Source organism: Rhipicephalus microplus, chromosome 3 (assembly GCF_043290135.1).
Source record: "Rhipicephalus microplus isolate Deutch F79 chromosome 3, USDA_Rmic, whole genome shotgun sequence".
NCBI lineage: Eukaryota > Metazoa > Arthropoda > Arachnida > Ixodida > Ixodidae > Rhipicephalus > Rhipicephalus microplus.
In genome coordinates this window covers 221,293,249-221,316,195 of record NC_134702.1, presented here as the reverse complement: position 1 = coordinate 221,316,195, position 22,947 = coordinate 221,293,249, and the positions used below count along the sequence as shown (strand labels likewise).

General features: G+C 42.7%; 1 long non-coding RNA gene across 1 annotated transcript; it reads left to right on the top strand.

The window, feature by feature from the left end:
- The first annotated feature begins 336 nt into the window (after positions 1-336).
- LOC142804138 (uncharacterized) lies at positions 337-12,827 on the top strand. The gene is made up of 3 exons (XR_012894474.1): positions 337-630; positions 4,529-4,738; positions 8,888-12,827. It is a non-coding gene; the product is annotated as an uncharacterized LOC142804138 (long non-coding RNA).
- Positions 12,828-22,947: the final 10,120 nt, after the last annotated feature.

Here is a 22,947-nt window from a genome sequence, read left to right as displayed (position 1 = left end):
TGTCAAAATGTTACTGCTTTGTAGCCATCCTATGATTCATTGAGAATTGATAACTCTGATATCACTACTGTAGAACTTTGCGTCGGCGACACGCACCGAACGTGAAACCGCACTACGTCTGTCGTAGAAGCAGTAGGAGGCTGTCGTCTGCTAGAACAAAAACAAAACAAAGACCTGCGAAAATATTCATAAGTTGTAACTTGTTTTTTGAATAACCGTTTATCAATTTTAAAGCTATTTTGCCAGATAACATACATTTTTTATCAGTTTAGAGCAGCGACAGATGTTTTTTTTTATTTTTCTCACACAGATATCCAAGTCACATCTATTCACAGCTAAAGCCACATGTTGTTTGTCTTCTTTGTTTCTGTGGGCATGCCGTTTCGGTGCGTGTCTCATGTGTTCGCGCTGCTACACACGAGAGCACGAAATGTTAAATTTACGCAAGGAAGCGCCGTTCCTCGTTCGTGTTATGTGCTAAGATTGCGCCCTATTCCCGCGGTTGTCCGAGTGCGGATCAAGTGCGAGTCGCCCAAGGAATCGGCGGGTTGGGTGGGCGCTCGAAGGACTCCGAGGTGACGGCTGACGCCTGTGGTCGCTTCCCTCAGGACAGTGTGAAAGAAACTAAAGGTAAGGGGGACACTTTTTTATGTAGACCAAGTATGCCACTCAGTGCAAGTGTGTGTTGCTGCACTCGAACGAGGCGTCGTGAAACGGCAACCTTACGCGCCTTTGCGAGTGCGGTTGCCGATTCGCTTTGACAACACTAACGCCAGCAGAGCCATGGCGCATCGGCGCGGCCTTACTGGAGCTAATTCGAGACAACTGCGGCAACATGCATGTGTATGGTGATCGAATTTTTCATATGTGCAATGTAGTGAGGAAGACGCACACGGCGCTCGCTACGTTGTTGATTAAACAAAGCCTGCAGTGCCATTTGATGCAAAGCAGTATTTTGTTTACGTTCGCGGGTAATACAATTTGTAACTTGGCTCGATTCACCTAGCCAACCGCCTAAGTGGGTTGATTAGCATACGTTCACGGTAGAGCGTTGTTATGCCCCTAAACAGTGGCGTGTGCTTGTTGAAAGATATAATGTGTGTGCCTAGTGTAGAGAGAGAGAGAGGTGTTCGTGCAATCGGCATGTGTACCTGCAAGACGCCTTTGCTTGTAACTAATAATGTACCGGCCAGCACCTACATTGTACGCCTGACTTTGAAGAAAACTTGCATACACAATGTGAGATTTTGTAATCTGCCAGAGTTGCTTTTTATAAAAGAATACACTGCCAGCATGTTCAAAATATGTTTCGCTGCTGTGTGGCAGAGGTGCGGTTATCACGCTGTTGTGTAGTTGCTGATGCAAGCATTTATAGTTTTGATGCGTTAATATTTCTCATCTAACTCATCAGGTGTTTGGCTGTTTCAGCACAAACAAGGCAAAGAGAGAAGGAAGACGGGTAATGACAGGACCAGTGCCGGCTTTTGTTTGCAGGAGAATACCCATGTTGGTGTATTTATTGTGACAGCCTTTCTGTGTTGCTTTAGTCGTGGTGTTGCAGCTGTGTATGACTCTACAATGGATACATAGCCGTGATAATTTGTCTATATGTTGTCGCAATAGTATTGTTACACACATTGTACGATACAAAGGAGGTCCTTGCTTATTTCGCTCTTTTTCGCTATGCTTATTTTTTGTCTCTTCTTGCCATGTGCTCCTCCTCACTGTACAAGGAGCAAGAGCAGTGGGCATACAAAGACGTATTTAAAAAAAATTGTTGTAAGGTGAGCACTGAAAAGCTGAACACTTCCAAAAGGCTCAAAGAGGTAAAGGTATTGTTTCTAGCTACTTTTTGGGCACCCATAGCTAGTTGTGCTGCTGCAGTTAAAAAATAGGTTCAATGTTAAAAATTAATTGGAGATGGTTTGGCACCCATAATTGCTGTTACATACAGAACTAGGTTTCAATGCGTAAGCAAAATCTGTTTACTCTAAATCAATCCTAATGATATCTGACATTCAGGAAATATTCACAGAAAAGCTCAGGAAAAGGCTAAGTGGTTGCCCCTTGAATGTGAAGGAGATACCTTTCTTCTAAAAGGTCAATAGACAGTCTAGTAGCCTCGATATTACATGCACTATAAAATATTCTGGTGTGGTGCTTTTCATGCATGTTATAATGAGAGGGGTTTTTAATAGAACTGTTGTCACTTTGCCCTGCATTGCTGAAATTGTTCACATAGTTATAATACAGGAATCACTTTATGCCTTTTGATTTTATGCAAATGGTTTGCTTACCCAGTCGGTTTAACTTGATTTGGATAAAATCATAAATGCTCTAAATTTTTTTTTACTATACAGCAGGTTTATTTTTAAAATACGCGACCATTGATGTGAACGCAGTTGGTGGCGTGCTTGATTAATCCTTCACTATCACCACTCTAACTACACCTGCTACAGTGCATAGTGTGACAAAAGTAATGGTACTTAACATTACTGGCAGCATACACTTTTATGTCTCAAAATAGGTTAAAAAGCCTGGTAAAAATGTGTGTACGTTTTTTTTTCGCTCCAACTAAATATTCTGGTCTACTCAAAGTAGCTTCCACTCTTTTAGGTTCCTCAAACATTTAGGTGTTCAAAAGAAGTATCAATGCCATATACTTTCTTTGTCAGCCTACTCACCACTCTATTTATGAGAATTACCCGACAACATTACCCAGTAAAATAAAGGGATGTTATAAAAAGTAATGTCAATACAATTGTCAAAAAACGTTGCCAAGTTACGTTTTTGTTCACTTTTCCTTTCACAATTTCGTTAATGTTACTTTTGATAACATCCCCTATAGTTTGTTTGGTATCAATTTCTGCTAGTTCTCATTATAATGTGTTCAACAAAGACAACAATCCCTTAAATTTATAGTTCTTTCCTTTACTCATGAATCTGAAACAGTGAATCTCAGTAATCTTAGTGGTGTGTGACTTGTTTTTTTTTTGATCAGTTGTGCATGTGTTCAAGTACATGCATTTAGGTGGGAGGGCGAACTATTGCCTCCTCCTGTGACTAGCAGATTTTCTGAGAACGGACAGATGCATAATGCTGCCAAGGAAGTATAGGGATATTGGAAGTAATCGTAACGTGATTGCAATCGTAATGTAATTGCCAGTAGGCAAAAAAAAAAGGTGTCCCACACTCGCCATAATGGTAACAGGCAGCGCTGACTGACTCTTCCATGTATAAATGCACATATATACCGTACAAAATGGAAGAGGGATAGCCGCCATGGTAGCTCAGTTGATAGAGCATCGGACATGTTATTCGAAGTTCGCAGGCTCGGTCCCTGTACAGGGCAGGTTATCTTTTTTTTCCTGCCCCGCCACGATGGTCTAGTGGCTAAGGTACTCGGCTGCTGACTCGCAGGTGGCGGGTTCAAATCCCGGCTGTGGCGGCTGCATTTTCGATGGAGGCGGAAATGTTGTAGGCCCGTGTACTCAGATATGGGTGCACGTTAAAGAACCCCAGGTGGTCAAAATTTCCGGAGCCCTCCACTACGGCGTCTCTCATAATCATATGGTGGTTTTGGGACGTTAAACCCCACAAATCAATCAATATCTTTTTTTCCTTCTACTTTTGTTTCTTCACAATTACAACACTTCTATTCTTCTTGAAGATTTTCTGGTGTAAAAAAGGTACCTTATAATCTGAAGAGGCAAACAGAATGTCCCAGTGTACGAGTTAGCTCTTGTAGTGGTTACAAGTAAGATATTTTTTGAAGAATAAATCATTCTGCCACTTGCCTAAAGAATGGCTACAGGACATGGCGCTGAATGCACTTTGTTATTTTTGAATCATGCTATCTTGTATTCTATTTTTATAAATTACATGGGATACACATGACTGTATCACACACTTTAACACCACAAAGATTATGCAGCGAACAATGTTATAAATGCGAAATTGCATAAGGATAAGGTGAAAACTGCACCCTCAACGAGAATGTACAGAAAGCACAGGGTGCAGTCATCATTCCTTCTGCCCGTGCTTTTCAAGTGCGAGCTGTTTTCACCTCGTTCTGACCAACTAACTAGATTGAGATGTGTTGTTATAGTGCAAGAGGATGCTCCACGGGAAACTAGGTTTGTCTCAAAGTCTGTGTGTGTCTTTCAAACTATATGGTGCCCGGTTTAAGAGTTCATGCAGACCAGATCGTGTAAAAGAGGACCGTGTAAAATGGATCGTGTAAATAAAATAAAATGGACCATGTAAATAAACAGGATCGTGTAAAATGTCGTTTTCGTGTGCAACTGTAGTTGTGGTTGTGCTGAATGACCTTTCTTTACATACACTACATAACAAACTTGCTTCTTTAGAGTCGAGTGCATCTTCGGATCGATTGTAAATGTTTGCATATGCGAGGCCTTAAGTTTTATAAGAAATTCCTCAGTGTGCCACGAAGAAATGTGGGTTCAGCGAAAATTTGTATATCATTATATACAACTCTTAAAGCCTCGTCTACAACTTTACACAGGTTGACCTTGAGCAGAAAACGAGGAGCGGCAGCAGCCCCCAGAAAAAAGCAAGCACCCTCCAAGCTCCCGAAGCTCTCTTCGACAGGAACAGCAAGGTCACTGTGTGGCATTGAAAACCATTGCAAGGAGTGCCTTATCAGTACACTGTGCTGCTCTTTCATTGCAGAAGACGAAGTTGACCACTCCAGAGGAACTTCACGCTGTGTATTGTGAGTGCTTCAGTGGTTTTGTTTTTGTCCAGCCAGCAGTTAAGAAATCATGTGTCAGATTCAGCCAGGATGGCTAGAGGGAGTCGGGCAGGCATGTTTGGACATTTGTCTAGCCAAGTAGTGCCAATTTTCGCACTGGTCCTGTTGGAGTTACTGCCACAATCACAGAAGCTACGTCACCTCTCTAAATGTGCAGATGTGTCGGCGAAGATTAGCTGCATTAGGTTTTTCTATAACTGATAGCTGCCAACATTCTTCATTATACAGGAGTTTTGTTCCTCACTTATGGGTGTAAAGCCCTCTACAGAAAAAATGCAACGCGTCTACTTCCAGAAGACTCCAAGGCCCTACTTGTAGGTTTTTTCGGCTTGTATCATAAGCACCTCGTTTGGGGTACATGAACATTTTATAAACATGCACAGCGAAAATTTTGGGTGGCTGGTCGTTTTGTCGTTATCTTGTTCCTCGCAGTATTCTTAAGCATGTTGTGCATTACGTTGTCAATCTGGTTCATGTGCATAGAAGACATTACGAAGTTTCAGGCTACAGTATAAAAATCCTGGAAGCAAGCTATCAATAATTTTTAACAGAGTTGCTTAATCTGATACATGATACATCACTAAACTTTCGTGCGTATTCATCAATGTAAGCTCGTCTTAGTGTTATCCAAAATGAAGATGTGAGTCGACAGATGGAAACATCTAGTGGGGTAATCAGGGTGAACAGTAGAAGTGCTTCGGACAGGCTGGCCGATGTTGCGATAGGAGGACCTATTTTTTAGAAGTCACCTTGTCATCCTTGGCGTGTTAGTTTAAATGGGGTCAGTAATGACATCATCTTTTAGTATAGGTGTGTGTGCCTGTTGGAAATGTTTGTCTGAAAAAAAAAAACCTATAACGCAGAAGAGTGCAGACCTTGCTTCTTTTCAAGTTAGGTTGCGCTGATACAAAGTGTTCTCCTGTCGGAGGTTGGAAGTAAGGGAAGCAAAAAAAAAGACAAATGATAGAAAAGAAGAAAAAAGAAGAAAGAAAAGGGGAATGCAAAGTAAAAGTAGTGCTACACTGCTCCTACTTTGCATCCCCCTTTTCTTCTTTTTTTTCCCTTGTTTTCTTTTTTCACCTTTTTTGTTACATTTGCATTGTCCCATCTAGCGCATGAATCAATGACACGTGGCTTTGCTATAGCAAAGATGCCTATGTGGTGTTGGATTGAACAGTGCATTGTACTTCATTTAGTTAATTACAGACTGATCAGTCTTGCAATAAGTGCTTCCTGTCTATCACCACACATGTTCAATTGAAAAGTTTGTGCTTGGCTCTTAGTATGCTGGTATATAGCTTGTGTCTTGGACTACTCAAAATGAATGTTATTTTGCTGCTGTTTATGGTAATGAATTTATCCAACATGAAAATATCTTGCCTTGCGAACTTTGTCGGACCTGCCTTTCTTTTTCTTTCCTATGCAGGCATTGTATGTGAGGGAGGCAGTAACAGAGAGGTGATAGCTTGAGCTTCGGAAGAATAAATGCTTGCAGTGAGGCAATTACGCATCAAACATCCCAGCCATTTTGCCAACCGTCCTAAATGTGTTTTGAAAAAAAATATTGTGCTCGTTTACTGTATTTTCTGAAAACAGCAAAATGCTAAAGTATATCGCAGAGAACAAAATATTAGGCCACGTTGGTGCCTTCTGGACTTCCCAGGATGTCGTCTGGGTGTTGTTTGTAAAAAGTAAAGTGCTTCAAAAATACTGCCTGTTCTACACCAAATTCGGTCTTGGTATTAAGTAAAAGTAATTGTTTGTAGTGCATGAAGCTCAGTATTATTACTGCAATTTTTTCGCCACATCAAAAGCAAGGAAGCAGTTCTCTTTATATGGCAAGTTATATGATTACACTTTGTCTTAAAGTAGAAATGAATCTTAAAGTTTTCCTATGATGGCTGTTTTCTGCATTTGATGTACGACAGTTTCCGTTCCGAAGTTCCCCATGGCCCTCAATAGGAGACTTCAAAAATCATTTTCCTCATTTAAACAAAAATTGTAATGATAACACTTGCCATGTAACAAGAACTGTTTATTTGCTTTCAACTTACATATAAAAGTAATATTCAATTAGACAAACACACAGCTCAAATTGCATCTTAATGTGGACAAAAACGATTTTATAGTGATATTTGTAATCTGGACCTAACATTATTTTTTTCGTAAAATATACCTTCTGTGCAGTGAGTATTTGTGGCTCAAATGTTCATACAAAATGCAGTATTGCCATACAAGAAATGCAAACGATAAACAGTTTGGCTGAATTCTTCAAAGCCTATGTAGAAGAAAAATTGCACTAATGTTACTTGACTTCAAATACTTTAAGAAGCATCTTTACTTAATATGTAGATCAAATTTGATATGGCAAGAAAAAGCGGTACTTTGAAATTTTTCTCACAAATAACACCCGCACGACAGTCTGCGAAATTCTGAAGGTACCCACGTGACCACTACTCTTTTCTCTTCAAAACATTTCTGCAAATAACTATTTTCAGAAGAGTAAATTACCATCATTTTTTAAACTATACATCTGTGATGGTCGCCAGGCAGTATGGTTTGTATGTTTGGTGTAGAATAGCCCAGTGCAAAAAACAACAAATGGCTGAGCATTCTTTGAAGCTCGGGCATTTTCGAAAGCATTTGTTTGTTAGCAGCAATTCAGTTAAGCCCTTGTCTTTATGCTTAGGCCCAGAAACAAAGCACAAGTAACTAAAGTAGTCCTAAGAGTCATGTAGTCTCACTGTTCCAAGGCTTGTGGAGCCTAATTTAGTGCAAGCTTCACCATTTTTTAAAAATTGAGATTCAACCAACAGGTTTTGGAGGCACAGTGCATTTTCAGCTAACTTGTTTCACACCAGTTACTTAGATAAAAAGCGGAAAGTAGAGGTAAAAATACCATTTCAAAGGCATTGTAGGTAATAACAAAAAGGACTGTTTTCTTTTTTTGGGTGGTGCTTTGCCTGAACGCTGTGCTTTTTGTGGTATAGTTCATTGTCTAGTGAACATAGGCCTTAAAAACTAACATTAGCCATGTTGAGGTCGATTTCTTGGTTATAGTCATAGTAGCCATATAAATAATTATGACTTCAAACTTGATTGTTCTTTTGAAGATTTTTTCCTTGGATAATGATATTTGAGAGTCTTAGTCAATTTTGTTATAACAAAACGTGATGTCATAATAGGGTCACTTTTTGTAGAGTCGTTCAGTTCTACCTTACCTTTTACATTCCTAATATAGCAGTTATTTTCTATATCGGTATTTAAAATGGAATGAGCATGCTGTATGTAGTAAGGTGTAAGCACTTACAGATAGCACATGCAACCAACTTTTCTGTTGGCAGTTTATTTGTTATTCTTGATTTATATGTGGGGTTTCACGTACGAAAACCACTATATGATTATGAGAGACGCCGTAGTGGAGGGCACTGGAAACTTCGACCACTTGGGGTTCTTTAACGTACACCCAAATCTGAGCACACGTGCCTACAGCATTTCTGCCTCCATCGGAAATGGAGCCGGGGTTTGATACCGCGACATGTGGGTCAGCAGCCGAATTTCTGTTATTCTTGCTCCCCTATATTTGTGCAGTTCGGTTATAGTTATCTGGCTTGCACAGATTTTTAATGGCACCTGCCTGGTTCTGCTTGCTTTCATGGTGATTTTAACCTTCATAAGTTGCATAGGTTTAACTCTCAAAATTGTTCAAGATGCCAATTTTGTGCAGAAACTGTATAGTATAAAGGCAGCAGATGTACATGCACACACTATTAAATGAACATTGAGAGCTTTCACTTGCAGTTCCTAAAGTTTTACTGTGCAGAAAGCGTTTAAATCATAATTTCATAAGGACATATTAATCAATTATCCCTACCATTGAAAATCGTGACAACCTAGTTATGTTCACTGTGATAAGCATGCTGTTTTTTTTTTGATGTGGCAGAACTAATTTATACACTCATTCCTTCTATTATTCACATATGCATAACATGAAGGATTGTGTGCCTTAAATTTTCAGTTTCATTCTGTGTGTTATATTTCTTGTGCATGTAAACTATTGTGCTAACATGTGTCTCTGACATTATTTGTGCCAATTATTTTCATTTCCAGGTGCCTATGAAGGACACATAAGTTCTATCGCAGTGACCTTCGAAATTTACAATGATGCCGGAGCCTCAAGCAGCATTTCGCCGATCTCCACAAGGCATTCATGAGATAAACACAGCGCCACACTTTCACAGTGCTATGATTATTATTTATGTTTAAACTTTTCGTTCTAAAATTGCTGTTACATTGTGCCACCATCCTGTGGCTTAGGTGGAGCTCGTGAAATTGCGGTGCAGTCACCTTTTGTGTACGATAAACATTGCAATGTCACTATTTACAGCTGGAGCATACAGACAAATAAAAAACATATTGATTGTAGCAGGGCTGATGTGTATAATAATTCTTCTCTATTGATAATAATAACTTTATAAGCTCTTTAAGTCTTGCATAGAACACTGCATTATTGTGTTGCAATGTAACCACCATTTATGATCGCTAGCATGTTAATTTAGTAGTTTTGTAATGTATTTTATTGAAAAGGTAATTTTGCTTCCGCATCACGACAATTAGTAAGATGCCGATGATTCAATCCCTCATCATGCACATTTAAGAAATATTGTGATTTGTACACAGTATTGCATGTACTCATGATGTGGACGTCTATTCAATTTACACATTATATTGCTTTGCACTAGATTCAGACGTAACATGCACACAATTCAGTAATTTCCGCATGATATGTCTTTCCATAAGATGCGGAGTCCGCAATCATACGTCCTATGCGGAGTCCGCATTATATGTCTTCCATATTTCAATAATTCCGTATGTGAGGTCTCCGCCTCTTACGGAACGTTTCAGTAGGGTAACAGCGTAGGCAGCAATTTTATGTTCTATTATTCATGAAATTATAGAACTAGCACCACTGTCTTGTGTAAACTGACAACCACTGTCTTGCGCCAACCGTGGCCTATTCTCTGGAAACGTTTCAGCTCAATTTATACTATGCCTTTAAAGCAGAGTGCGTGATGCGAACAGTATAGATTTCGATTTTCTGCTAACGCGGCCACAAATGATCTTGCTGTTCTCTCCAATACGACAGCTAGCAGATGTTGACGCACATTACTGCTTCTCATATTACTGATTTGCTGAAAAGCATGGCCAGAATTCAGTTACGTGCATGTAGTGCCACCTCTCGCCGGCGACAGTAAAGTTCTGCCACAACTGAACGGGATATTGGCACAAAAATTGCTACTTCCAAGAAAAGCCAGTTATGAAAAAGACTGCTGATTGTGTGCAGAATAGTCCCAATGGAAAATTCTGGTAAAGGTACAATGACGCAGTACGAACCACGTGGCTTCCCACATCAATGTTCCACAATGTGACCTCACGTACACAACGGTTGGTGCGCAATTGTTATGAAAAGCTATAAGCTTTGTACTGCGGAACTGCAATATTACGGAATGCTCCAGTGGGTCTGTGCTGCATATAACCGCAGGTCATTTTTGATGACTAGACGTTTCCGTCAAATATGATTTTTTTCGCGTACTTACCGGTGAAGTATGACGCAATGGTGAGGCTGCCGCCGTAAGATGACACCACGCAACGATGTTTTTGAATCCTGAGTCTGCTGCCTTTTTCGACGTCATGCTCACTTGACAATGCAGAAAATGACGAAGGCGGTGCTTCAGGTTGACAGGTAACGTCTTATGAGCGAAGCTGCTCCAGTGGCTCCACTGCGCATTCGCATAACCTTCTCCTCTCTCTCTCGCCTCACGAAGACGACGCAGAGAATGCTTGCTAAAGAGTTTCTTGATGAAAAAAAATTGACTGTTCAAGCCACAAAACTGTTGACTGACCACCCTGTATATATAATTACTGCATCTTGACCTCCAATATAATGTCGGTTAGAGAATTTTTCCTATGCGTCGTTCAACTATGAAAATTCGCTGTGTGTGCGCTAAATAATAGACGACTGAGGTCTCTGTTCAATCGTTTGCCCAAACTGTTTTTTTTCTGTCTGTCATTGGCAATTAGCAGGAATTGACATGCTCGATTAGGAAATGCAGGGCCAATACTGCGCGGTTTGCGCCTGCTAGGTTTCTATTCTGCGCAACGTCACAATGAACGCCAACGTCAACGCCACCTTCAGTAAGTTGTCCTGTAGCACACGTAAACATCGAGAAGAAATCGGGATACATGCAGAGACAGAGCACTCTGTCTGTCTGCATGTGCCTTTATTTCTTCCTGTTGTTTACGTGCGCTACAAAAAAACACAAACACACTGAAGATCAGCTACCAACAAACCTGCATTGCATCTCTCGTCAACGTCGCAGCCAGTGTAGGTGTTAGCGCCCGCTGCTTCGCATATACACAATGTCGCCTTTAGTGGTAGATGGTGTGGTTTTTTTCACAAGCCTCTAAACAGCACATGAACCACAAATAAACTCACAGTGACAAACAATCACTGCTGGGGAGCCTCCTTATAATAAATAAATAGTTTATGTGCTGCTTTGACAACTAATAGCTCCGTTAAATTGAAGTTTATTTGTCCAGAATTCTTACAAGACTGGGAGAAGAAGTTGAAGGCTACATAGCCTTAAGTAGTGTCTCTGCTACTAAGTACAGTATGGTACACAGACCACAGAGCATGTTAATCTGTCGCAGATGTTTTCAGATTTATGGTAGCAGGACAACAAAATTTTATGTGTCCTTGGTATACTATTTTTTTTAAATATGCGAAAATAACTTCAGCACAAAAGCACCATCTAAAATTTTCGTCAGTATAAGTTATAAAATAAAGCATCAGAAACGAAACGACGGCTCATAACTAAAATTTATTGATCTATCACAAAGATGCATCACAAACGTGATTTATCACAAAGGTTGTTTATGGAAATTTTCAGCAATACAGGGCATAGCAAGAGGAATACCTTGCCGTACTTCACTTGTTATGTTTAGGTAAAATAATGCACTGTTTATTTTTTGCAAGCATAATGATGTAAGTTGGTAAATAGTGTTCCATTACCTCAAAAACCACCCCACGTACGCGTACTTGCTAAATTTGCTTGTTAGTACTTCGAGACATAACCGAATCAAACGCCTTCGTAAATTCTGTGAACAAACTGAGTAAGTACAGTCTATGTTCAATGTTTGTGATTAGTTGAGGTTTATCAATGACAGAATTCGCCAGGCGGGACTACGAAAAACGCCCCCACCTGAGCGCCCATCGCATCGCCAGCCCTAAATGATTAGTACAAAGAGAGCCACCCACAAGCCATTGTGCATAGACCCTTTTTTTTCAATGATCTTCAGGCACCGTTTCCTTAAAATTATTGTTCTCGCTAGTTTCTTCGTTCAATACAACCTCACTTCAGAAAAGTGGAAAACCCCCAAAACGAACTGCAGGTACAATGCAAAAGATATTTCAGTGATTTCGGCGTGCTGCAACTGGCAATTTAAAGGCAAGTGGGTATCGCATGACATCGAGTTCGCAGCAAGCACTACTACGTGCAATCTGTACACCTAAACGAGTTCAAAATCGGCAAACATTCTAAAAAAAGCGCGAGTAAAAATGGTGTCTTATTGTCCCACAACAATAATCGTCATCTATATTGCGTTCTATCCTTGCGCTATCGCCCCGCGCCCGGTACATTCCGGTAACGATCGAAATGCCCATTATCATGGGGTCACTGCATTCTCGATAGGAAAGTGGCCAGCGCCGAGTTTTCAAGAAAGGAAGCGCACGCAAGCCTGATGACGATTGTTGTTGTGGGACAAAAAGACACCCTTTTTACTCGATATTTTTGGAGAGTGTATACATGACGCCAAAGCGGTGAAGTGAACACACGAGCAATCCATCTTACAATCGGTGGTACAAAGCTCGCTTTATCTGACACGAAGTGCCCTGGCAATTTCCGCCTTCGCAGTTGCATATTTCATTGATCTCTCGCTCTTCGTGCACTGAACTGTTTTATTACGCATGCTAGAATGTTCTGTTGGTGGTGGTCATCCGGTTACATTTACTGCGAATGAGGATACATGCATTCCCTTACAAAAAGTCTAAAGGCAGCATAGTTTTGTTTTTTTCAGGACATTTCCTAATTTAAACACCCTGTATATGGGTGCGTTAATGTGATGTGCTGTGATTTGCACATGCTTGTTATGGCAAAAGGGTTCAAAGTCTTGGAACCTTTCGTATATTATGTGCGTGTTGTTTTAAGGCCTTTAGGAGCATTATAAAGTTTGCCAACTGCACCACAGAGAGGTGCAATCACACAAATATGTGTGCGCATGTATGTACATGTTTATGTACATGATTAGAAGAAAAATAAGTCTTCAGCGGGCATGACTAAAATGTGAACGTTGATTGTAACATTTATCCGATAATTCATGAGTTCATGACATTGGTGAAGATACAGGTTTTCACATAGTTATGATTTAATCTATAACTTAGGCTCGGCTGATCAGTAGATACTAACCTATGAGACCATTTTTAAGCTATTATCACACTCTCATATTACTGATTCTTTTGAAATGTTTACATGCAGCTTTTTTTTAAATACCGTAGCACCGACTTGCCAACAATCATTATGCATCTTATCAAACATATAGAAACTCCAAAATTGTGATCAAAATTCAAAGGCTTGAGCTTCTTTTTCTCCTGAAAAAACTGCCTATTTCCAACCACACGGTTCAATATTGGTCCTTTTTAGCATTTAAAATAACTAGACACCATAATCCAAAATATTCTTCACTTCACGCCAAATAAGAACTAATGCCTTTGAGTTTTATTTTTGACAAATGATACGTACAGCTATTCTCATTGATAAACTTTGTTGATTTGATAGACTTAACAAATTTTTCATATGGTAATTTTGCAGTTCAGTTGTCAGGGTTCGTTTTTCTTCTCTTGAAATACTTGCAGGCTACTTTTGTATTTCTACTCATCTTGGCTGAGCAGTCGTAAACCTACATTGTGGTTGAATTAAATTGAACTATAGTATAGTAGAAGGACACCCCTCATCTCAAGAAATTTTTAATTTTTAAAATCACTTACACGACTATTACAGCCAAATCAATGCCATATGCCACCTGTGTTAAGAAGCAGTCACTTTCATATCAACTGGATAATTGTTTTTATTATGTTTACATGAAATGCTTCTTATTAGGTGTAATTAAATAAAAACACTGATAAGAGACGTACAAACACCACTCGTGATAATTAGTGATGAGCCATATATCACTATAGGTCACAATGCATAATATAGAGGATGTACATAAGGCACATCAGAACATTTCATAAACACCCAAGCACATTCCTAAAATATGCAAAAGGCAACAGATGCATTGTTGCAGCATTGTGCAAATGGGAAGCACAATAAAATTGATTATGTCACATCAAATTCTCAATTCATCATCGTCAAACTGACCTAAAAAATGGTGTTCCTCGGTCAGAGCGGCAAGCTCATGAGCACTGACGTTATATAAAATGTATTCAAGCAGCAGTGATTGTCCCACTATTTGGCCTTTGCTGAATGCAAAAGCTCAGTGCCAGATTATGGCTCATCAGAACACATTATAGAATGTTAGGTAAGCAACATTTAAAGGAGTACATGAAAAACACAACTAAACAAATAAGTATATGTATATTGAAATAGCTATCAAGCATGGCTTATAGCCAAAACAGCACGAATAGAAAACATCATGTAAATTACATAACATGCGAGGTGTATGTAGTGATCACTCCACAGAAAAAACTCTTCTATTGAAGCTCCGCTTCCCGATATGGTGATTTCTCAATATATAACTTGATTTATCTTGCAGAGCAGCTCAATTTGCATAAATATTCACAGACGTTCTGCAGGAATTTCGAACTCATAATATGTGTGACGGTATTGTTCTCTGTGCGACCGGCTGGTCTACAGTGGAAGAAGGTTGCACTTCAGGTCAAACGTGCGCTCGAAAAATTCAGAGTTACAGTTATAGTCACATCTGTTAAGGGTTAATTAGACCAGAATCATGCATGTAGAAAGGGTTCAGAGTCTTGGCACCCTTAGTATATTATGTACGTCTTGCTATACAGAGATCAGAGGTTCGTTACCTAGCATGCTTGAAAAGCTCACTTTGCGTTCTTCAGAAGCCATATGTTTTATACCAAACACACTTAAACGCTAAGTGTTACAGCACCTGTATGAGCAATGGTTCAATATCGTAAATGCTAATGGGGTCAACTCTCCGATGCCTCGCATGCTTGGAAGACATCACCCACTGTGCCCTGTTCATTTGAAATTTGATTGTTTGAGAGCCTATCCCGCATGAAGCTTTGTGGTTGTAGGTACTCCATACTTTGGAGTTGGATAATTCAATACTCTTGCACCTTTCGAGGATCTGGGTTAGGAGTTGATGTAAGCATTGGATGTCAAGGGGTAAGTACCATACATGCTCAAAAAGATGAATTGTCGAGCCCTGACACATATCACTTCAGTCAAGGGTTAAATATATATTGTTACGTTTGAAAGAGACTGGTAGACGTTGAAAGGGGGCAGCTCAGAAGCGGCCGACTGGTTAAAGATCCTCCTGATCCTCTTCTTCCTCTCTCTCTCTGGGCGACCAGTGCGTTCACCGTATACGCTTCTTTTTCTTCGTGCATGTACGCAACATTCCTCTCCGCGCAGACGAAGGCCGCCGGACGAGTCAGTCGAGTTGTAGTGGCGTGTACAGTTTCAGGCGCGCAACATGAACCACTTGAGTTTTGGCAGCTCGTCGACCACTCGCCGTGAGACGAGCTATTACATAGTTGACCTCTGTAAGTCTGTCGACGATGACAAAAGGTCCATCGTAAGTGGCCAAAAACTTTTGGCATAACCCGCGCTTGCGCATCGGAGTCCACAACCACACCAGATCACCACGGGGATAAATCACTGGTCGATGGTAAATGTCATAGCGTGCCTTCGCTTTGTCTTGCAATGCCAATGTGCGTAGTCGAGCTATGCGACGCGCCTCTTCGGCGAGGCAGAGAGTATCGGCGACAGTGACGTTGTCGTGGTCACAATATTGTGTCGATTGTGTGCCGGGGCGAACGTGCATAAAGCAAAAAGAAAGGGCTATAGCCTGTAATCTCATGCTTCGCGGTGTTGAACGCGTAAGTAATGAACGGGAGTACGTCATCCCAGTTCTTGTGGTCGCATGAGACATACATAGACAACATGTTGATAACGGTGCGGTTGGTACGCTCCGTCAGCCCATTAGTTTGGGGGTGGTATGGTGTCGAGTGACGCAGGTGGGATTCACTTAAACGGAGTAGCTCCTCCACGACATTCGCTGTGAATTGTCGTCCACGATCACTGATAATCAGGCGAGGTGGGCCATGTCGGAGGATGACGTACTGTAACAAAAACGACGAGACTTCACTGGCAGTTGCGGAGGGGATGGCTGCCGTCTCGCAGTAGCGTGTGTGGTAGTCGACGCAAACAATCATCCATCGGTTGCCCTTAGCCGATTTTGGAAAGGGGCCCAGAAAGTCAATGCCTACTTGTTAGAAAGGTGCGCTTGGAGTAGGCATCGGCTGTAGAAGACCAGATGGACCAGTTGATGGACGTTTGTGACGCTGACATTGCATGCAGCTTGCCACATAACTCTCAACAGACTTCTGCATACCAGGCCAATAAAAGCGCTCTTTAGTCCGGTGAAGCGTCCGCGCCAAACCTAAATGTCCAGATGTAGGGTCGTCGTGCATGACACTCATAATAACTGTTCGCAGGCTCTCCGGGACCACTAGAAGGAAACGCGCGCCACTGCTGGAGAGGTTCCTTTTGAACAACAGTCCATCACGCATACAGAAACGGCGTGCACTAGTGGAAGCAAATGCAGCGGCGAATAGTGGTGCTAGTTTAGCATCTTTCCGCTGTTCTGCTCTGAAACTGGGATAGTCCGGGAACGTAGGCGACACAGACGCTACAAGCTGGTCAAGGTCATCGGATTCACAATCTGTTGTGCTAAGTGGCATACGTGAAAGACAGTCTGCGTCAGCATGTCGACGACCACTCTTGTAAGTGACGGTAAAACTGTATTCTTGTAGCCGGAGTGCCCAGCGCGCAAGGTGGCCACAAGGGTCACGAAGGTTGACAAGCCAACACAACGAGTGGTGGTTGGTTACGACGGTGAATGGGCGGCCGTACAGGTAAGACCTAAACCGCTGAATTGAAAATAATACCGCCAGGGATTATTGTTCGGTAACAGTGTAGTTTGGTTCCGGCCTGCTTATGGAGCGACTTGCGTATGCGATGACGTGTTCGCGGTCGCCGTAACGTTGTACTAGGACGGCTCCAATACCTATTCTGCTAGCATCCGTATGAAGCTCTGTCGGAGCAGAAGGACTGAAGTGCTGAAGGACGGGTCGTGACGTCAACAAAAACTTCAATTGACGAAATTAAGAATCGCATTCCGGAGTCCACTTAAAGGAATTGTCCTTTCGTAAGAGGCATGTGAGAGGGTACGCAATGTCGGCAAACTTCGGAATAAAGCGGCGGGAGTATGAACAAAGCCCCAGGAAACTACGAAGCTCCTTGACGGAACGCGGCGCATTGAACGCCTCAACTGCTGCTGTCTTCTGGGGGTCAGGGCGGATGCCATCCTTGTCAACGAGATGCCCGAGCACACGCGTCTGGCGGTCTCCGAAGTGGCATTTCTTCGAGTTAAAATTAGGCCAGCGTTTCGGATGCAGTTCAAAACAATGTCCAGACGAGAGTTATGTTCACTGAACGTGCGGCCAAAGATGACGACATCGTCGAGGTAGCACATGCAGATGTTCCACTTCAAGCCACGCAGGATGGTGTCCATAAACCTCTCGAACGTGGCCGGTGCATAGTCCAAATGGCATCACGTTGAATTCAAAGAACCCATCAGGGGTTACAAAGGCAGTCTTTTTCTTGTCCTCTGGGTGCATCGGAATTTGCCAATAACCGGATCGTAAGTCTACGGAGGAAAAATAAGAGGCCGAATGTAAGAAGTCTATTGCGTCCTCTATACGTGGCAGTGGGTATACGTCCTTTTTAGTCACGGCATTCAGTCGGCGATAGTCGACGCAAAATCTCCAAGATCCATCTTTCTTCTTAACGAGGATTACCGGTGCTGCCCAACGACTGGCTGACTCTTGTACCACTCCCCTTTGCATCATTTCCTGCACTTGGTCGTTGATAATTTGTCTTTCTGACGGGGAATCACGATATGGTTTTTGATGAATCGGACTTGCCGCGCCAGTGTTGATGGTATGGCGCGTTCGAGACAGGGGGATAGGGACTACTTTGCCCTTCTCCGCAAAGTAAAATACCGAAACGTGCTTCAACAGCACATTCAATAAAGTTCGGCGCTCGCTTGAGCTAAGCGACTTATTTATCGTTGACATAAGCGCCCCGTCCACATTGTGACAACCAGTTCCGTCACGTTCTTCCGGCACGTCTGTGAGCTCGACCACTTATAAGGTCACGTGCTTTTTGCTGACCGAAGCTAATTTCAAACCATTGCGTAGTGTCACGGGCTCAGAGGAACAGTTTACAGTCCATAGGCCAGTTCGTCCGCCATCAATCGACACCACACAATGGGGAACCAACACAATCTTCTTCACGTAGTTTATGTGCATTGGTTCTACGCTCGCATCGAAGCTGTCAAAATCGTGCCGCAACAAACAACAGGGACACGTACGGTAGACAACGCAGGTATGAACGTATCGCCACAGACACACAGCGTAGTTTGGTCATTCTCTGGAGTTTCCAGAAGTTCTGAAGGCATCTGGCCACTCACAAAGACTTCCCCGTGCGACAGTCTACAGTGGCACCTCATTCTCGCAAGAAGTCCATGCCGAGAATGACATCATGTGTCGACCGAGGAATAATCGCAAACTCTGTCGTTATCATAAGGCCTCCCAAAAATACCTCAGCACTACACACACCAATAAGGCGCAGTGGCTCTCCACTCACTCCACAAAACGTCGAAGTTTCCTCCCAGGTAAAAACAACTTTCCGCCCTAACACGTCTTTAAAGGAAGCACTTATCACGGAAATCGTTGCACCTGTGTGCACCAAGACCATCACAGGCACAAGATTCACCAAAACACGCACTTTGTTTTTAAACATACATACAGGAGGTATTTCTCTCAGTAGCACGTTTCCAGCGACCTCAGCCCTATTGGCCGCGCTGGCTAGTTTTCCGGTGGCAAAGAGGGCGCTTTGCGACGTAGCGGTGAAGGAGAACGATGAGCACGAGGTCACGGTGGGGGCGTTAAACTCCTGTCAGATGCCGGGGAGTGGTTGCGGAAGTTGCTGGGCCAATAGTTGTCATCAGGTGGTATGTAGGCCGGCTGCCGGACACCATGGGGCTGTTCGAAGGGTCCTCAAAAGTCAGATGGTTGGTGATACCGAGGAGTCACCCGACGGTTGCAAAATCGCGATATGTGGCCTGGCACACCGCAGGAATAGCACACCGGCCGAGGTCGAAACGTCGGTCACTCGTCGATGAATAGAGCGTCATCATTTGCTCTTGTGTGACGGATGTACTAGTTGGGTGAGTCGTACCGAGACGTCGGGTGTCGAGGAGGCATGCACCGAGAGCGTCGGTCATACCATGATGCGGGAAGTCTGGTTGTCATCCTTGACTGTGGGGCTGGGCTGTACTCCACAGTTGCCGCGCTCATCGTCGGTTGCCATGGGGTCAAAGGAGGCACATCCATAGCCTCACGTGGCAGACACAACTCGCGATGGTCAGCTGTCGAACACGACATTTCTCGGTAGGACAGTTCCTCACGAACAATCTGTCGAATTGTAGAAAAAAGGTCGAGGCCAGGATTCGTGTCCACCCTTGCAACAGTTGTAATGTTAGCCAGCCGACCAAACTTGGGCGCACTTCGACGCATCTTGAGCGTTTCAAACGTTCGGCAATGCTGAATGACGTCGGACACAGAGCTGAGGCTTTCTTTTCCAATTAGAAAATTATACACGTCCTCAGCTATCCCTTAGAGCAGATGCCCAACTTTGTCCTCTTCCGACATGGTAGCACAGACCACCTTGCGCAGCCTTAACATTTCTTCTATGTAAGTGGTGCATGCCTCACCCGGTAGCTGTGCCCGTTGCGACAGTGTTTGCTCAGCCCGCTTCTTTCTAGCAACCGAGCCGCCGAAACACACCCTGAGCTCTCCAACAAAAAGATCCCACGTCGTAAGTGCGTCCTCGTGGTTCTCGTATCATACCAGTGGGGTGTCGGTAAGGGAGAACACTACGTTGGCTAGCATAGCGGTTGCATCCCAACCATTGGACTTGCCCACACGTTTGTACTTGGTGAGCCAGGCGTCGACATCTTCTTCGGCTTTTCCTCCGAAGGGCGGTGGAACTCGGTAGTACGGAAGCGGGCCAGATGGTGCCGTCCTGGAAACGCCTGCTTCTTCGGGCATGTCGAAGTCACTCACGGCAGATGGTGGGAGACCGGCAAGTCGACGGCTTCGTTGAAGCTGTGGCAGCGATCGTTCCGTAGTTGAAGCACTTACCCAGCACCTCCACCACTCTGTTACGTTTGAAAGAGACTGGTAGACGTTGAAAGGGGCCGTTTATTAGGTCGTGAGGGGTAGCTCAGAAGCGGCCGACTGGTTAAAGATCCTCCTGATCCCTTTCTTCCTCTCTCGCTCTGGGCGACCAGTGCGTTCACCGTATACGCTTCTTTTTCTTCGTGCATGTACGCAACAATATGCTGCGAGGCATTTCCCATGCTGTCGAAATACCTAGTGGTTAGCCAAAGACATGCGTTTGTGGAGTGCCTCCTCACTTTAAAGTCAAGCCTGTGGAACTTTGGTCGATTCAGTGCTTGCTAAGATACAATGAGAGCTATAATGCTGAATTGCTTGGTTGTCAGTTTCCTTCCATTAAATCACGTAGCCAATACGCAATTACAGAACAATTTAAAACTATTTTACCCCTACTTTCATCAAGTTCATAGGTCTTTGTGTAAGTGGTTGTTGCATTTTTAAAACTTTGAGGGTGTATAAATTTAGATAAAGAGAGACAAAGATCAAGACAAAGAACCAGCATAACCAGGCCACTCAAAACAGCTTTCTCGCTTTATGGGAGAAGTAATTGTTCAAGAAAGGAATACGAATGTAAAGAATGAGATAATGAGTTTTATGCACGTGCATATACCAGCGTTCATCACTATACTGTCACATACTGGACAATATATGCTGGAACACATGGGGTCAGCCGCTTTCATATACATTGCAATAGGCGTATTTCTCTATACAATTATGAATTCGTCATCTTACACCAAAGAATATCGTTCAGGCGGTGTAATTTTTGTACTAGCATCAAACTTCATGCATACCTTACTTTCATTCACCTGGGCACCATTTACGTTACTTAAGAAGACAAAATATTGCAATAATGGCACATTCCTACCAGACCTGTTATCAACTATCATACTACGTGATAAACCTACTGCCATTTCTTGCAATAAATGAGGGTGATGCAGGTATTATATAGTTGTGCAGGTAATTTAAATACAGTGATTTTGTGAAGAATTTGAGTTGTCTTATTTCAGTTTCTAGACGTGCCGTTCAATTTTCATCTGCTCTTTTCACTTGTAGCCGTCTTTATTATGAAATATCTTCAACTATATTGTAGTAAAAAATTAGATGTTTTCAAGCGAACTTCAAAGTACCCTAATGAATTATAGTTAGTGTACATTTGTACTTTTTAGTGAGTGGGCAATACGTTACTTGGATACAGCACTGCATCAGAATGTAGTTTTTTTAAGTACGACGAAAGGAATAAAAGAAACAACTTCATTGCAAGATTTGACTAGTGCTGGTCCACAGGCCAAACCACTCAGATGGAGGATGGAAGACCCTATCTCCCAATAGCATCCCCGGCCTGCTGCATAGCCCAGGTTTGGTCTTCTAAATTGGAGCTGAGCAGTGTTGTACGTCATTGCTCCGGGAGAGGTTTTGGAGAGGCTGCTTCTTTCAACACCCCCAAAGATTGTGGCTTAGAGGGGCCACTTTTATTTTACAGGCTTTACTTAGCGAGTATGGGTAAATTGCTGAATACTTTCTTTGCAGCCGAGCACTGCTGGGAAAAAATTGGTTTTATTATGTGCCAATCTCTCGCTTGTTTTCGATCTAAGTTTAGATAAAATGGAGGGAAAATTCGCCTCAAGTCCCGGTATATTACTTCGTGTGTTCTTTAAAGCTTGCGATTTTGTCTTTTTTGAACATTCGGTTTTTGCAGCAAGCACATCTACCGATGATGATGCCCCTTGGGCTGCGCGGTGGTTTAAATCTCACCTCGTTCTGCTGGTAGGTGGCAGTGTAAGTGTTTGCTGGAAACAAGAATAAATATGTACGTTCCTCCAAGCTCATCAGTTCCTCGCTATAATTTTAAGGCCCTTCGCGAAATGCGTCCGCACGCAAAATTTCTTATCGTCACCGGCGAGTCACTCAGAAAGAATAGATTTATATACTAGAGTCTAACGCATGCACACACAAGCACCGTCCGATATGCGCATCTGACAATGCCTTCTGCGCGTTTTTTCTTGGTTGTAGACACCCATCCTTGCGCTTGGCTGCGTGAAGACTCAATTTTTGTTCATTTTTTTCAATAAAACTGCGGTGTTTATTTAGGTACGACATCCAATTGTACATGGTATTTCGACCATTTATTTGTGTTCGCATCTCGTCTACCATTGCCCTGTTTTCTCGTGTTTTGCTGTCACTTGTACTTCGACGAAACCATGAATTCCTAGTGTCACCACCAACAGCGCGCCCAGATGGTTGCTTTTTCCAAAACTACATGACCTTGTTGCTAAGATTTAAAACAGGGCCACCAAGAGACAACCCAGTAGAAAAATTCACCAGTTCGTGTCTGTTGTGTTTTTACCGTTCACACCAGAGCGAGAATTCAGACACGGTTTCTGGCGTGTACGGCCGGTCTGGTATATACGGCCGTTTTCTGGTGTGACATGAAATGGCGTGTGTTTTGGCAAGACCCGGGCTGGTTTCTTTTGGGAATACCCGGACTGGTGTGGTTTGGTAAGAACCGGGCTGGTGTGTTTTTGCATGACGGGTCCTCGAGTATTCCTTATTTTTA